The sequence below is a fragment of the Pelophylax lessonae genome, assembly GCF_965119305.1.
Source record: "Pelophylax lessonae genome assembly, chromosome: 2".
NCBI lineage: Eukaryota > Metazoa > Chordata > Amphibia > Anura > Ranidae > Pelophylax > Pelophylax lessonae.
This window is the reverse complement of record NC_138769.1, coordinates 362,391,390-362,407,456: the sequence shown is the minus strand read 5'-3', so window position 1 is coordinate 362,407,456 and position 16,067 is coordinate 362,391,390. Positions and strand designations below refer to the sequence as shown.

Genomic DNA, 16,067 nt, shown 5'->3' with positions numbered 1-16,067 from the left:
ACATGTTAACGTGTCCCTGTGGCTGTTTCTATACAGGGAAAACAAAATTAGAGTTCCGTAAATGGGCCAATCGACATTTAACAAGTATGAGAACATGTAACCAAGATCTCCCTTTGGGGAAACATGTGAGAGATGTACATTGGGCAATTTCCCCTACATCAAATTTCTTATCTTAGATTGAGTTCACCTCATTACCAGGGGGGGGGGGGGGTAGATTGGAATAAGACCCTGCTACAATGTGAAACATGCTGAATAGTATCGTTGAAAGCCACTTCCCCTATCCACTTAAGCCCCACAAGATTTTATCCCCTTCCTGACCAGGCCCTATTTTGCGATTCGGCACTGCGTTATTTTAACGGACAATTGCGCGAACGTGCAACGCTGTAACCAAATGAGATTGACGTCCTTTTTTTCCCACAAACAGAGCTTTCTTTTAGTGGTATTTGATCACCTGTGCGATTTTTACTTTTTGCCGTATAAACAAAAAAGAGCGTCAATTTTGAAAAAATAACAATATTTTTCAAATTTTTTTTATGAAATTCCCCCCCAAAAAAATGTAAAAATCAAAATTTTTTAACATTTTAGGCCAATTTGTTTTCTGCTACATATGTTTGGTATAAAAAAATCACAACAAGTGTATTTTGATTGGTTTGCGCAAAAGTTATTGTGTTTACTAACTAAGGGAAAGATTTCTGTCATTTTTGGTGTTTTTTTAACGAGTAATGGCGGCGATCTGCAATTTTTTTTGCGGGACTGCGACATTGCGGCGGACAGATCGGACCCTTGACGTACATTTTTGACACTTTTGGGGTTACCAGTGACATTACTACAGTAATCAGTGCTATACATATGCACTGTTACTGTAAAAATGACACTGGCAGGGAAGGGGTTAACTTTATTGGTGATGCAGGGGTTAAGTGTGTCCCTAGGGACATGCTTCTAACTGTAAAGGGGTGTGGCTAGTGATGTAAGCACAGAGACATATGATCCTACATAGCAGGATCGTATGATCTCTGTTCTTACATCAGGGAGAATGACAGGCGGCTTTGTTTACATTAGCCGCCTGCCTTTCTCCCTCTCCACGGGGAGATCGCGAGTGGCCAGCAGACATCAGGTCCAACATTCAAACGCGCTGACTGGTTAGGGAGCGAGCGGGGGCGGGAGAGCGCCTCCGGCGACTCGCGCTCACCCCCTAGAGGCTCACAGGCTAGCGACGTAGTCCTACATCACTTTGCCTGTACAGGGCTGACCGCCGCAGTAAATAGTCGTGCGGCGGTCGGCAAGTGGCTATACAAAACACACAGAGGGCGCACTGACCTAGTGTATTATCCCGAGACAAATAATTTATTAAATAAAAGCACGGTAATTAATGTACTCGCAAAGACAGTAAGAAACTGCGCATTACAGATCACTGTGCATTCCATCCAATGTATCAACACGCATGGGTGTAACAGTCACTGAAGACCCCGTGGGCTGACACATTTAGAGGAATTCCTCTTCAGAGCCACCGTTGAAAGCCATCCCCCCCCCAGGGCTTAATGATACAGTTCACTATCGCCCGTTTCTGGAAGGCTTCACATCAGGGGGATTTGACAAAATGGGGGGGGGGCGACAGATCTATGATGTCAGATAATACAAATACAAACCTTATTTTTCCCTGCCTTTTTTACTTTCTCTCCCCCTAGGTCTTTGGTAATATAAATTTGAGTTCCTAAGATTGTGGTGTTGTTAGTGCTTGTTTATCAATGTCATGTATATCATTTTGGGTCATCGTGCAGATTGATGTGCTCACTGTCTTTTGTCAGTTTCAAATGAAGGGAGATTTTCCCATTTCTCCACTAGAGGGCAGACCTTCATGGATGAGTTCCCCTGGGGGGGGTGGCACACATTTCCACCCGGCGCAGGGGGGGCTCCTGCACCTTTGTATTGGAGCCTACTAGGGTTCCACTACCACCGCCATTTCCTCCTCCATACCTGTCTGTGAGGGGATCGCTTGGCGGTGGAGGGGGGGCCGATACTCAGCGCGGGTGTCTGTGGAGCGCATGACGCTGGCCCCAACCAGGTTTTGGGGTGGTACCGTGCACTCCATGGACGGTTAATCCCATTGGTCACCGATCCATGCATGTGGGATGTGCAAAGTGCGCATCCGTCAGACGCCATTTAAACCCAGGGGGAATCCAACAAAGACACAGCAATTAGGAGATCGGCCACATACACAGGAACTAACAGGTAAAGGCACTTTACCTGTACTCAAGTCTTTTTATATGGGACAAGGCCTTCTAGACATAGATGTTATAGTTACATGTACCCCTTCAGGTTCCCTGTAGAACAAGATCAGCTAGATCCTCTCTATTATCAAGAGGAGGGTGACCACCCCACAATAGATAAAACAAAGTAAGTAACATATGATAACTTCAGATCCCAACACAGACCCTTATTGGATGACTATGAAATTTTTATAACCATTTGCTTTCCTTTAGGATAGTTTCAGGGATCAGGACAGATTCTTCCATAACATTCCCTAAAAGAACATCACTAGATATTCAGGTACTTACATTCATGATTGAATTTTAATTTTAATAAATTATATGATAGGAATTAGAGGAACACCAAAAGGTGTTTACCACTTAGCAGTGTATCATTATTTTTAGTATGGTCCCCCTGAATGGCTAAGGAACATCGGTGACCCACACCATTGTGGGGATCTCCGTAGTTAATTGTGTGCAGGTCCAGTCCCTGTATCCTCTGGTTCTTGGATGTCTGCTGATGATTGCGGGGCATTAACTCCTTTGTGTCTATTAAATCCTACCCATACATCCTGATGACCTACATGAGCAATTAGATGGTATGTACAGTCTAACTGGCCCGAAACAATGAGCTGTTTACTGCTGTATATATTGTATTATACTTTCTCACCTATTTCTAGTTCTATAGAAACATTGTTTGAAATATTATCTCCTTTGTATTACCCCTGAGGAAAGGCATTGTCCTGAAACGCGTTGGGCATTATGAAGAATCAATTAATTGTGATCAGGTTTTCAATTGGTCATGTGAGACATATGTTTTTATGAATTTTTTGCTATGTATATGTACAAAACTCTTTATGTATCAATAAATATTTGTTTTTGTATTACAATGGATGTCGGAGCTGCTGCCTAAAAGTCCCATATCTAGGCGGAATCCCGCTTTTTATTCTCTGATGACCGGGATGATGGCAGCCTACATCAGGTTCTCATGCAAAGGGGGAAATTTTTTTTTTTTTAGTACTTTAAGCTTGGTGCTTGGAATCAGAAATGAACTCAAGGCAACAGGAAATGTCTTATTGTCTTGAATTTAGAGTTAAATCCAAGCATCCATGTGCTCTGACAGACATTCTCCCTGCAGGGTTTGTGAAGTATATAAACAGTGCCAAGTTTGGTTCTATTCAGCCTGCAGTGAATGAAACTTGGCACTATGGAACACAGGATCAGAAGATATGCCCATATGCATGTGACTTATGCAAAATTACCAATCTAGCTACAAGCAGAAGACAATGAGGACATTTACTATTATTCCATCTGACAGTGAAAAAAAAAAATATTTACAACCTTTCTGAAGATACAATGGTGAACTCTCTGATTTGAAGTATCAGTAACATGCATCCAGTTCCTTCCTGATCTCCATCTTTGTTTCAAGATCATGCCTGAGTAAACCTAAAGAAGCAAGGCTCTCACATATGTTAACATGGTATTCAAGCCAAATTTTTCTTTTTTTTTTCTTTTTATGTCTATGTCCGAATTGGGAAGCAGACAAAAAAAAAAAAACTGTTCTAACATTTTCTTAGTTTATCTAAAACCAAAAAAGTATTGGCTGGAGTTCTACATTTATAGTAGTCATAATTTTTTTTCATTGGCCAGCCAAGATCTCAGAACACAGGAGTCTTTTAAATAATATAATCAATTATGTTTTCAATAATCATGTATATTTCTATAGCACTTTTTCCTTATGTTTTTATTATCTATTGGGGCAACCAACATTGATTTTCAGTAAAATATTAATCCAGAGCCAATTTTATACATGAGCTTTAGGGTCCTTTCACACGGCCGCTCCGTGTGTCCGCAAATCATCCCATCCGTTTGCGGATGATTTGCGGACATAATGTAAGTGAATGGCACTGCGGATGTCAGCGGAATACCATCCGCTGACATCCGATTTTCCTCCTTTCAGTTCTGTTCCGTTTTTTCGAATGGAACAGAACCCCATTTTTTCATCCGTGTAAAAAACGGAAAGGAAGGAAAATCGGATGTCAGCGGTGTCATCCGCTGACATCCGCAATGCCATATACTTACATTATGTCCGCATATCATCCGCAAACGGATGGGATGATATGCGGGCACACGGAGCGGATGACACAAATGTCATCCGCTCCGTGAAAAAAAAAAAAAAAAGTCCCGCAGCGGACTTAAGCAGCGGAGCGGCCGTGTGAAAGGACCCTTAGAGTGTGAGAAGAAAACAGTTGTACTCATCGGACTTCCATGCAAATACAAGAAAAAACATGCAAACTCCTTGCAGATGGTGTCCTGGCTGAGAATACAAACCACTGTATCAAACACTGAAGATTATTTACTAAAGATGTTGAAAATTATGTGAATATTCACTTCAATTGTCCAATCCTATAAAAAGAAAATTCCTGATGGCTTTAAATTCCCTGTCACGTATAGATACATTTCATATGGTTGGAATAAAGTGAACATTTTCAGTAAAGATTTACAACTTCTTTAGTAGAGCACCCTCAATGCATTCTTCAATTAAATATATATATTTTTTCATATTGTAACAAGTGGAAACATCTATGCCAGCCCTCCAGCTTGAAATTGTTACATGCATTCAGAATTTTTTACTGATAATTTGTTTATACAGGACATTATATATAAGGTCTGTCAGAGAGGCAACTGTAGTACATACAACATTTCAAATGCAACTGCACAAAAGAATATATCACATAAAGTACTGTATGCAATGTACTTAAAAAAAAAATGATAGTTTATCACTCCAGGCTAACCAGGATATCTGGGAATATGTGTAACACTGGATCGGTGATATAAACAAAACTATCTTTTGCCAAAAACTCCATGATAAAACATAGATAAATTGCATGTACAAGAATATACAAGAGGTTCCAGCTGCTCACAACAACCAGAAGAAATGTAAATGTACAGAAAAGGACCACGAGGTCCATTGAGTCCCCTTTTTAATTTTTTTTTTGTTTTTGATTTCTTTTAACTTTTTTTGCATATAGATCTATGTTTTTCCCAAGTTTAATAACCACTTAAGCCCCGGAGGATTTGGCTGCTCAAAGACCAGGGCCTAAATACCACCAAAAGAACAGAGCTTTCTTTTGGTGGTATTTAATCACCTGTGCGATTTTTTTTTTGCGTTATAAACAAAAAAAGAGCAACAATTTTGAAAAAAACAACAATATTTTTCACATTTTTTTAATATGATATTCCCCCCCAAAAAATAATGTAAAAATCAAAATGTTTTAACATTTTAGGCCAATTTGTTTTCTGCTACATATTTTTGGTGAAAAAAATCGCAATAAGCGTATTTTGATTGGTTTGCGCAAAAGTTATTGCGTTTACTAACTATTGCGTTTACTAACTACGAGAAAGATTTATGTCATTTTTATTATTTTTTTTTTTAACTAGTAATGGCGGCAATCTGCGATTTTTTTTGCGGGACTGCGACATTGCGGCGGACATATCGGACCCTTGACTGACATTATTGACACTTTGGGGGATACCAGTGACATTACTACAGTAATCAGTGCTATACATATGCACTGTTACTGTAAAAATGACACTGGCAGGGAAGGGGTTAACTGTATTTGTAAACAGTGGGTTAAATGTATCCCTAGGGGCGTGATTCTAACTGGGGGGGGGCGTGGCTTGTGGTGTAACCACAGAGACATACGATCCTACATTGCAGGATCGTATAGTCTCTGCAGTTACACCAGGGAGAATGACAGACGGCTGTGTTTACATCAGCTGTCTGCCTTTCTCCCTCTCCAGCAGGAGATTGTCCACCGGTCACTCGCGCGGGGATGTTAGTGAACAAGCGGGGGTGGGAATTTAATTGCACTTTTGCATATTTATTGATTTTTTATTCACATTTATTGTCGTGATTATATATTTTTTAGATGCTGTCACTAGTGCACCTTACTATTTATATTTTATAATTATTCATATTTTATCACTTCATATACGCCTGGTAACTTATTACAACAGAACTGAAATCCAATTGTTAAATGTCACGTTCATAAGTCCTCTAGGTTCCCTATGTTCGTAATATACCTTTATCAGGACCACACCCCCTAAGTGTATAGTATATATACTGTATTTGAACTTAGGAAAAAGATTCAGTACTATCTATTATGCAGTATGATTTTTTTTGGAATTAGCACTGGTTTGCGTAGGACAAAAGAGAAACTTACATACAGGATAAAAGGACATGCTTCATTTACGAAGAACAAAAACCACAGATAAACAAATGCTGCAATAAGCCAAGTGAATATAGTTCTATATGATTCAGTTCAAAATAAAAATACTGCATTTCAAGTTCTTCTAATTTGCTTTACATACACAAGTCAATACAAAACAAATACAAAACAAATGTATGTCCACGGTCTCTTAGGCACATATACCCGTAAGCACATTATTCCCAATTGCACTATATTCCTTAATATACAGTAATAAAAGTTGATTATATTTTTTGTCACCCTATAAAATGTAATAATCTCATTTATTTAACTTAAGGCAAAAGCAAATGTAATTTTCATTCAAAGATGGTATTAATAAACTGAACTAAAATGGCTACCAAAGAAAAAAAAAAACTACATCTTTCCTATCTACATAATAAACTGTATCCCTCAAAGTATAATAGCGCTCTTGTACTTCAATCTTATTTCTATTTCCAATCAATACTGCCTGTAACATACATAGGCAAAATTATTTTAAAAATTGATAACTATACACATATGATATAAGGATTAGCAATAGTGTTAAGCATACAATAGGGGATGACAAATGGAGTAGAACTAATGTTTTATTTCCTGCAGCAAATTGTCAAAAAACCAATTTAATCATAACATTGTCATTTTTCTTCTAATGAATCAACTTCTTTTATTCTTTTTTTTCCTTCACTAAAATTAATGACTGGAACCTCACTATAAATAAAAATCTCTAATTTTTATATGTCATTTTGCAACCAACACAGACCTTCAGTTAATGAACTGTTCAAAATTAGACACAATTGACCTAAATTATTGTTTTATGAAACACTTACTTTAAAATAAATTTGATATCATTAGTGAAAGATTACATATCCTTTGCTTTAAGCCCAAATGGGATCTATCATTAAATGATTCAATGGAATTTTAGTAGTGAGATCTATTCTGTGATTTTAATTATCTGCATGGCAGTTAATAATATAGAATGCTGTATGCTTGTATACTATGTACATACTACATCTGAAAGAACATTGGCCAGCTGCAACTCAGCTAAATGTATACTATAATGAAGGTATATGTTCATGAAAATAGCTTATTTTATGTTATTTAATTTGTGGATGATATATTCATACCACAAATACCAAAGTAGTTAGACCATATTAGCTCCCATCTGTTGTTCAAGCCACACTAGTTCACACAAGCCGGTTTTCTATGAAACTAGGGAAAGCAGGAGGAAAAAACTAAACAGAATTATAGACCACTATGGGGAAATCAGAAGGATTGAAATACCTTTGCTTCAGCACTCAGTGACTTGGTCAAAGATAGGCAGATATTGTCCTCTCTGTCACTTTTAGAGAGATATCTAACCATCTATAAACCAATGAAGCCTACTCTGTGCATTCTGTCCTCATAAAAATTGGCCATATGTTAAACTATAAGGAACAACAAATGCACACATAACCTTTTTTCAGCAGGAAGAGCATGGAAAAAATGAATTGGTCAAATAGTTGCAACCGCACAAAAGCTTTGGCAACCCAATTTTTAAAACACATGAATTACTTAGAAAACCTATATTTTTAATTTGTGATAATAACTTGCAAAGTCACCTACAGTCTTGTCTCTGCTTAGATTTCCTTACTAAATTTCACATCCTATTCTAAACACAACCTCAGCCATGACTTTTACCTTCTCCTACCCTCCATTAGTCAATTCTCAAACTCCTGGAAGCCTTTACCACACCTCTTTAGAGGACAAGCATATCATCTGAGCTAAAATATTCTCTTCAGTTTCTGGCTGAAAAATGCTTTCTCCTTCATTAACTGTCAAGACAAGTGCATGTCTTTGTAAAATGTTACATTGTACTATACTCCCTTATTAACCTGGGCAGCACCACAGGAGAGGATGGTACTATATAAATCAATAGCAATAATCATTTTTCTTGGCCATCTCCCACTATCTGTGATATTTCCACTGTGTGAAGGCTTGATATGAGGTCAACTCTGAAGTGCTCGGATTATTCATTTCACCATTTGTCACCTCAATGTTCTTACCCTTACCAATACACTACATGTAACTGTACAAAAATTGGCATAGGGCATTTCAATAAACCTTCATGCACTGAAAAGAAAATGATTATTTTTTTTACCCTAAGCGCAGTGGGCATATGTATTTAATAACTAGAATTCTGCTGAATCTTCTCTGTCTTTTGAATATGAATACAACTGGATAGGAAACAGCAGGACAAAAATCAATTAGAACATTAAGTACAAATAGTAAACATACTGTATTTTTTTCTGTTCAACATATCATTGATTCAGTAAATTTAAGTCATCCTGGCTGATTCGTTGTAACAGTTGCTTCATAATTATTATGGTAACCTTACTGCCCAGTAATGAGCTCTACCCATTAAAGAGCAAAAATGAAAACAATTGAAATGAAAGAAAATAGAATTGAGCTTCTCAGCAAGCTCATCTCCCAAGGGCTAACAAAAGAATTAAGATGATTTATCTTCTAGGCTGGATTGAAAAATAGTCCATTCAGCATCCGTCTCGTGTAAGTGAGAAACAGAAAATAAGACTAGATGGTTTTTCTGCAAAGTGAGCTATCGCAAAGGCCAAAACCTTGCGCAGGAAAACACGGCTGCATCACTGTATAAAACTCTACTCTTACCTAGTACATTTTGTCATTTACGTATGAGTGTTCATCAGGATCAGATAAACAGCAGGAAATCTCTTCTTGCTTACACAGGCCGAAGCTCCCATGATTCCGAGCAGGATGGTGCGTTCAGCTGAGCGCGATAAAACCTGCAGACATCCATCATTCGCTATTCCTAGTTTTATTTCTCCTTGTAGCATTTGTGTTTTTACTGTTGTACTTCTACATTCCATGGGAAATGATTTGTAATTTCCCCCGCAATAGCAAAGCGCTAGCTTTTCTCATATTGATTTCACAATTTGTCAGAAAAATTATCTATGCCTCCTGAGCAAGGAATATATATATAATTTAGAATCTTATCCACTGGTTATACTGTTAGACACATTTAGAGCTGTTTGCAGTTGGGGTTTGTAAATATTACTGATAACTCATGTTGAAATTTTAACCTAAATGTAATATTTAGTTGTACAGAGAAGAACACCAACAACAGAGGAGAAACCAGGAAACCATACGAACGCTTTCTCCCCACCCACATTCAAACTCTACAATAAAAGCTAAACACCAGCATTTCTACCAATTCCTAGCAGCACCTTATTGCTGAAGCTACTGGTATAGCTTCTTATCCACTTGCCGACCGCAATATGTATATATACAGTGGGGATTGAAAGTTTGGGCACCCCAGGTAAAAATTTGTATTAATGTACATAAAGAAGCCAAGAAAGATGGAAAAATCTCCAAAGGGCATCAAATTACAGATTAGACATTCTTATAATATGTCAACAAAAGTTAGATTTTTTTTTCCATCATTGACACTTTCAAAATTACAGAAAAAAAATGGCGTCTGCAAAAGTTTGGGCACCATGCAGAATTTATAGCATGCACTGCCCCCTTTGCAAGGCTGAGACCTGCCAGTGTCATGGATTGTTCTCAATCATCATCTGGGAAGACCAGGTGATGTCAATCTCAAAGGTTTTAAATGCCCAGACTCATCTGACCTTGCCCCAACAATCAGCACCATGGGATCTTCTAAGCAATTGTCTAGAAAACTGAAACTGAAAATAGTTGACGCTCACAAAGCTGGAGAAGGATATAAGAAGATAGCAAAGCGTTTTCAGATGTCAATATCCTCTGTTCGGAATGTAATTAAGAAATGGCAGTCATCAGGAACAGTGCAAGTTAAAGAAAGAACTGGAAGACCAAGAAAAATATCAGACAGAACAGCTCGCAGGATTGTGAGAAAAACAATTCAAAATCCACGTTTGACTGCATGATCCCTCCAAAAAGATCTGGCAGAGACGGGAGTTGTGGTACATTATTCCACTATAAAGAGATAGTTGTACAAATATGGTCTTCATGGAAGAGTCATCAGAAGAAAACCTCTTCTATGTCCTCACTACAAAAATCAGCGTTTGAACTTTGCAAATGAACATATAGACAAGCCTGGTGCATTTTGGAAACAAGTTCTGTGGACCGATGAGGTTAAAATCAAACTTTTTGGCTGGAATGAGCAAAGGTACGTTTGGAGAAGAAGGGGCACAGAATTTAATGAAAAGAACCTCTGTCCAACTGTTAAGCATGGGGGTGGATCAATCATGCTTTGGGGTTGTATTGCAGCCAGTGGCACAGGGAACATCTCACGAGTAGAAGGAAAAAATGTATTCAATAAAATTTCAGCAAATTTTGGATGGTACCTTGATGCCATCTGTGAAAAAGCTGAAGTTAAAGAGAGGATGGCTTCTACAAATGGATAATGATCCTAAACACACCTCGAAATCCACGGGGATTACATCAAGAGGCCTAAACTGAAGGTTTTGCCATGGCCTTCACAATCTCCTGACCTCAACATAATTGAAAATCTATGGATAGACCTTAAAAGAGCAGTGCGTGACAGACAGCCCAGAAAACTCAAAGACCTGGAAGACTTTTGTAAGGAAGAATGGGCAAAGATACCTCAAACAAGAATTAAAAGACTACAAAAAGCGTTTACAAGCTGTGATACTTGCCAAAGGGGGCAGTACAAGATATTAACTCTGCAGGGTGCCCAAACTTTTGCAGACATCATTTTTTTTGTTTTCTGTTATTTTGAAAGTGTAAATGATGGAAATAAAATTGAACTTTTGTTGACATATTATAAGAATGTCTAATCTGTAATTTGATGCCTTTTGGAGATTTTTCCATCTTTTCTTGGCTTCTTTATGCACATTAATACAAAATTTAACCTGGGGTGCCCAAACTTTTGATCCCCACTGCACATTGCAATTTGCAAGTGTTTTAATGGGATTATGGCATATTAGGCATAATCTCGGTATTGTGAGTTTCAGCGGGACTGACTTTCATATGCTCCTGCCTCTTGGCTTACCGTTTCCGCCCAGCTCACCCAAAAAATTATCACATGGGTCCAACGGCTGGTCACAGAGGCAATCAAAGAGTAGATTCACTTTGGTCGCCTCTATGGCCTTAAAGGACCAGAGCGATGTCATTATGACATCACTTCCAATCCAGGATGCAAAAAAACTTTTTTTTTTTTTCATAAAGCAAAAGACCAAAAAAATATATATAATTTTTTTTTTTCAATATTTTACTTTTAAAAGAGATTTGGGGGTATTTTTGACCCCAGATCTTTTCATAAAATGGACCTGTCGGCAACGATTGCCATTTTATTCCTTAGGGTCTCTGCTAAAAATTGGATTTTTGTACTTACTCTAAAATCCATTTCTCTGAGTTCATCGATGGACACAGCGATCCATAAATCATAACTAGTGGTTTATATTGCCTCCTCCAGAAGTAGGACTAGGCAGAAAAAAAAACACCTTTCCCATGGGTCATCCTCAGCTTTGTATATAACCCCCCCCCTCTCTGCTCTAGCTAATCAGTTTAGTTGCAAGCAGTATTAGAAGTATCCATACTCCATAGAGAAGTTGGTGCTGTGTTCGTCGATTAACTCAGATAAGTTGATTTTACGGTACAAAAATACCATTTTCTCTTTCATTCATCGACGGACACATTGCTCCAGAAATTATAACTACTGAGACATCCAAAAGCAGTGCCAAAAGGAAAATGAGGGGTGGGGAAAATAACCAAAGGCTAAACATAAGAGCCCTTAACCAGAACACAGGAGCCCCGTCTGAAAAAAAAGTTTAAAGAAAAACACCCCTCAAGAGGGAACAGCCCCTCCTAAAAAAAGCAGCCTGCAAAACTTTGTGCCCAAAAGAAGCATTTGCAATTTGCAGATGCCAAATTAACTAACTTATAGAATTATGTGAAGGTATGCACCGACGACCAAGTGGCCGCCTTGCAAACTTGTGATATTGATGCCTGATGACCGAAGGCCCAAGAAGCACTCAGCACCCGAGTAGAATGCTCCATGACAGGGAAAGGTTGAACTTGACCTTCATTAGAATAGGCCTGAGTCACCGTCTGTCTGATCCATCTGGAGATGGTAGCCGAAGAAGCGGCCAGCCCTTTTCTTGGTCCGTCCGTAACCACAAACAGCGAGTCTGACCTCCGAAAGGACTCCGTAGCTGCCAGATACAACCGAATTGCCAGAACTACATCCAAGGTATGCACAGCAAATTCCTTGGGATGAGCCAGCTTGGGACACAAGGAAGGCAACACAATGTTCTCATTCAAATGGAAGTCAGAGACAACTTTGGGCAGGAATGATGGGCAGGGACGAAGAACCACTTTATCCCTATGGACCACAAAATAAGGACTGCGACAGCGCCACCAGACTGATTGGAAGATCCTCCCCCTTGATTTCTAGCAGGAATTGCAGAAGAAGCCTGAACCGAGGATGATACTAGCCTTACCGTGGCCCTTGGATGCCTGCAGCATCTGCCAGAGGAACCCGTGATCTCCCAACCAACTTCGGTAACCTCCTGCTAAAGGAGTTGCATGTAGGACTGTGCAAACAGAACTGTTTTGAAGGTGGATACCATCAGATTCAGAACCTGCATGCAAAATGGGTGACTGAACTATCTGTGTGACAGCAGCCGGTGAATCACGACCTGTGGTTCCTGAAGTTTGTCCAGAGGAAGGACATCCCTAGCCAGAATTAGAATCGGACGTAGGTAAATAATTTCACCGGACAGGGATGGGGGGGGGCCTTAGGTAGTTCAGACATCACCTGAACCTTTGCAGGAATTAAATCCACACAAGGAGACTCAGGACCTAAAAACCTGAAAAAAGGACAAGCTTTGTCCTCCTTTCTGGGTACCCCCAAAAGAATCATTTCGTGGATCCCCTTGACACTCATGAAGGAGGTCCACGAGACCGGAAACCAGCGAAGATGTCCCCCCACCCCGATAATCGGTGAGGGAAGACCTTCATGCTGAAGGGGTCTTGTTTGCGAGTCTGAAGAAGCTAGCTTTAGGCTTACCAGACCAAGGATAATTGGAACTTCCTGGGTAAGATTTGAAAGATCTATTTCCCTTATTCTCTGTCCCAGAAGCACAAAAATAATTTTCTATGTGCTGAGAAGTGTCCAAGCCTGTGACGAGGCTCCTTCTCTTTACTATGGCAGGAAGGTACTCTTCCCCTGTGATACTCTTAATGATGTCATCCAGGGTACCCCTAAAAAGGTGATCACCTTGAAAGGGCAGATCAATGAGAGCTATCTTAGAGGCTTGGTCTGCGGACCAATTCTTAAGCCACAGCATACGTCTAATCAACACTGCTGAAACAGAAAGTTTGGACAGCACAGGAGCTGTGTCCAAAGCTGCATCACAAATAAACTGCAGCCCATGGACCAACTGGTCCACTAAATCAACATAAACAGCGGGGACCTGCTCAACCCCCAGGCCATGGCACAAAAGCTTTGCCCATTCAGTTCAGGTCTGAGACACTAGGGCTGAGGCAAAGACTGGCCACAATATCAAACCAGCCATAGTAAACACGCTGCGTGCCACAGCCTCCGCTTTCCTGTCAGCCGGGTCCTTAAAGGATGGGGATCATGGTAGCTTTGTTCAACCTGGAAACAGGAGGGTCCACCACTGGTGGATTAGTCCACTTTTTGTGACTCCTCAAAAGGGTAACGTACAGCAAAACGTTTGAGGACCACAAAGGGTAATTTTGGTTGTTCCCATTCCTTAAAGGAAAACCTTTCAAAATAAGGCACATAAGGAAACACCTTTGGAGTGCAAGAAAACTTATGCGCACCAAGCCACCCAGCCACGTCCATCGTTACATCAGCCACATCCCCAGTTTTTAAAATCTCTGCACTGCAGTGATAAGTGCATCTACCAGCACTTTTTAATTAGCTGCTGCGACCATGGAGGAGTCATCCTTACTATCATGGATCTGGGGGTGTGATATTAAGCCCCCCTGGATGGGCCGCGTCCACAGTGGCATCAGGCTCAGAATTATATGAGCCAGACTGAGCAGAGAAAAGGCGGGGGGGGGGGGGCACTTCCTCTTGGATGTTTTCCAGCATGGTATTTCCACCCGGGACACTAAGGACTGCAGGACCACTGTCAGTGGAGTCAGTGGGGGAGATGTGACCCTGAGACTCCATAAGGAAAGGAAGACCTTGCAGTACAAAAAGGATCTTTTGGCATCACTAAAGGATCCCCCAAGGCTCAGGGTACCTATCAGCAGAGAGAGAGATAACAGGGACCCCCAAGGACTCATCCTACCGATCAGAGGGGCGCCGAGAATTCAGACCCAGTATCACCATGGATGCTATCCCTGTTCATATGTCCCAGACACAGGAAGAGGAAACTGAGGAGGAAGAGGAGGAGCTTCGGCATCCCCACAAGGCTTCGGTCGTCTCCAGTGTCTCCCGGACTAAGGGAAAATGACCCCCGTGACATCATTGGGCTGGAGACCAGCCAGACTAAGGGAAAACGACCCCTGTGACATCACTGGGCTACACAAACATGGCCGCCAACCGGATACCAGCCAGACTAAAGGAAAATGGCCACCATCAGCTACAAATGCTGAAGCATGCTGTTAGGATCTTCCCTGTGCCCTCTGCAATGCTGCACCCTCTGCAAGGGGACCCCCAAAGGTAGGACACACATTAGAGGAGACTCCGCTGTGCACTCTGGACTGGTCTCTGCACTGGGACCCCCCTTCACTATAGCCATTCTGCAAACAGTAGGAAATGCACCTAGGGATCTCCTACACTGGGACCCCTCCAGACTACCAGGGTAGGATACACACCATCCCAGAACCATTAAAGAGTGGCGATAGTGGGGGAGACCCCAGGGGTCTCTGATGCATTCTCTGCCCTAGGACCCCCACCAGACTCCAGTTCCAGACCGGGGGAAAGGGAGTGGGGGAAGCCCAGCTCATTGAGGGATTTTCATTGCAGGCAGGTCTGAACGTCCCTGGAGGTTACCGGCTGTGCACTCTGCACTGGTCTCTGCACTGGGACCCCCCTGAACTATAGCCATACTGCAAACAGTAGGAAATGCACCTAGGGATCTCCTACACTGGGACCCCTCCAGACTACCAGGGCAGACTTTTCATTGCAGGCAGGTCTGACCATCCCTGGAGGTTACTGGCGTCCACCTGTCAAAAAAAAAAATGCTAAAAGGGAAGAGGGGGGGATTGTGCTTACCCTTCCGTGTGGGTAATGCTCCAGACAGAATCCTCATCACTGAAGTAGGAGAGCTATCAGCCAAGGTACTGCTGCGACTCAGACCCGGTCATATGCGACCCCGCGAGATGTTTAACTCACTGGCCAGCCTCTGTCCGTGAGGCTATGTCGCAGCCGACCTAGCGAATAGCTGCAGTCTGGGCTGGGGAGCCCACTGGATCTAGATTATCCAGCCCGCGCCCAGCTCGGCAGTTGATTGTAGATCTCCCGAGAGAAAAAACAAAAATTATGTAAGGAAGGAGAAAAAAATTGCTAGAACCAGAGATCCCAGCTGGGAGCCTAGGTCCTTACTTCTAATTACCTAAAGCAGAGGGGGGTATATAT

The 16,067-nt window shown here is 41.0% G+C and overlaps 1 protein-coding gene across 2 annotated transcripts in view; it reads right to left on the bottom strand.

Annotated features, from left to right (window-relative positions):
* CSMD2 (CUB and Sushi multiple domains 2) overlaps positions 1 to 16,067 on the bottom strand; it is a 1,446,274-nt gene that overhangs the window by 862,468 nt on the left and 567,739 nt on the right. The gene's annotated exons all lie outside the window — the stretch shown is intronic.